Source organism: Octopus bimaculoides, chromosome 4 (genome assembly GCF_001194135.2).
Source record: "Octopus bimaculoides isolate UCB-OBI-ISO-001 chromosome 4, ASM119413v2, whole genome shotgun sequence".
Lineage (NCBI taxonomy): Eukaryota > Metazoa > Mollusca > Cephalopoda > Octopoda > Octopodidae > Octopus > Octopus bimaculoides.
In genome coordinates, this window is record NC_068984.1 from 1,229,448 (window position 1) to 1,231,714 (window position 2,267).

At 39.7% G+C, this 2,267-nt stretch overlaps 1 protein-coding gene across 4 annotated transcripts in view; it reads right to left on the reverse strand.

Moving 5' to 3' along the window:
* The window catches only part of LOC106869038 (sorting nexin-14), a 147,039-nt gene that overhangs the window by 21,837 nt on the left and 122,935 nt on the right, over positions 1-2,267 (reverse strand). The window lies entirely within an intron of this gene.

Consider the following 2,267-nt stretch of genomic DNA (forward strand, 5'->3'; position numbering starts at 1 on the left):
AGTAATTGACTGCTACTTATTTTATCGACCCCCAAAAGAATGAAAGGTAAAGAATTTGAACCCTGAATATAAAGGTGGACGAAAGGCTGCTAAGCATTTTGTCCAATGTGCTTAAAAATAATAATAATAATAATCGGAAGCTTGTGACTGTCATCAACATATGGACTGTTACTGTAGTGTGCAATAATAGTAGACCCATTCTGAAATGGACACAAGCGGAGATTGACCAACTCAATCACACTGCCTGAAAGACAATGACAATGTGTGGCGCCCTCCATCCTAAGGCAAATGTATACAAGCTCTACATGAAGAGAGTTAAAGGTGGACGTGGGCTGATTAGCGTACAGGTGTGCATCAGCAGTGAAAGAAGAAACATGGCAGAGTATTTGGTAAACAGTAAACAAAACCTGCTATAGTATGCTGCTAATGTAGAAGGATTTACCAAAAATGGATTTGAGAGTGCTAATGAATTCCAATCGTGAATAGCTAATGAGAGAGAAGAAATTCTACTTTGCATGGAATGACATGGTCAGTTCCACTTAAAAGATCAGGAAGCATCATAGAGGTGGTTCAGCATGGGTGACCTAAAAAAGAGGAGACTGAAGGCCTAATCATCGCTGTCCAGGGTCAGGCATTGAATACCACAGAAGTGCAAAGAACCTCTGCAGAATGTGTGGGAAGAGGGTCAAAAGTGTGACTCACATTGTTAGTGCTTGTGAAAGTCTTGCACAGAAAGAGAACAAGTACAGACACGACAAGGTAACACAAAACATTCACTGGCTGCTATGACAGAAATATGGATACAAGGTAACGGAGTGCTTGGTGCCAACATACACCAGAAAAGGTAATGGACAAAAAGGGGAAGGCAAAAATCTTCTGGGGCTTTGACTTCCAGACAGACAATGTTAGAGCACCAAAGGCCAGATATAGTAACCTTTAGGAGGAACAAACAAGAGTGCCTAATAATTGACATGAAAGTGCCTGGAGATCAACATATCATCATGAAAGAAAGAGGAAAAGTTGATAAATATGGAGATCAGAGAATTGAGATCACCAAGATGTGGCAGCTACAAGAGTCAAATATAAAACTTGTTGTCATTGGAGCTTTGGGTTCAATACCACCCAACCTGAAGAAACATCTGGACACTTTAGAAATACTCTACAATCTTGGTGTAATGCAAAAATTGGCTTTGCTTGGAACTGCATGCATATTGTGTAAAGTACTGTCTGTCTGAGGCCCTTGTTGTGACTTGACAAACAGTACAAACCCCCGGTAGACACAATATCTTCATTCTACAACATCACAATATTGGATGCTGTTCAACGTCTTCTGTATTAATAAATGCTCTGACGCAGTACCAGGCCGCGGTTCTCATGGCTTCTCAGCTTAAATGAATGGAAGTGTTAATATGTGTTTTGTTTTGGTACAAAAAGATGGGCTACAGTAAATATTCTACTCAGATTTCCTTAGCAGTTGCTTGACCATAACAAGTTGAGAATGTCCCTTGGTGGCTGATGATATACACATCTTTGATCATGAGCAGGAGTAGTGAGGTTGCATCATAACCATGCGTTGAGAGGAATTCTTTGGGGTTTGAATAGTTCACCTCTGGAAACATGGGTGTTTTGTTCATCATCCTCAGACAAACATTATTCAGGGACATTTTGAATGGGATGGGCTACTCGGCCTGAAGAAAATTCTAACTGGGCCCCACCTGCGAAGTCATGTGCTGTTAATTTTGATATGAGATCACCATGCTGCGCACATATGGTTGTGATGCATGTGCCTGGTGTACCCTTATCAGACGGGCAGTCATGATGGGTATACTGGGCTTCATATATCTGTATCCAAGTGTCACTTTGATGGCATGCACTGCTCTCTCACTCAATAATAATAATAATAATGGCTCCCAATGTTGGCACAAGGCTAGCAATTGCAAAGAAGGAATTAAGTTGATTACAATGACCCCCCAGTGCTCAAATGCTACTTATTTTGACCCCAAAAGGATGAAAGGCAAAGTCAATTTCTGTGGATTTTGAGATTAGAACATAAAGACAGACAAAATGATGCTAAGCACTTCGTCTGGCATGCAAACAATTTTGCCAGCTCATCGCCTTAATAATAATAATAATAATTAGAATTAGAAATAACAATAGCAACATCAATAATAAGTCAGTAGTAGTAGTAAGAGTAGTATCAATAACAGAAAGAACAAGAAATACACAGATCTTAGCAATAATAATAAATAATAAATAACACTGGGTGA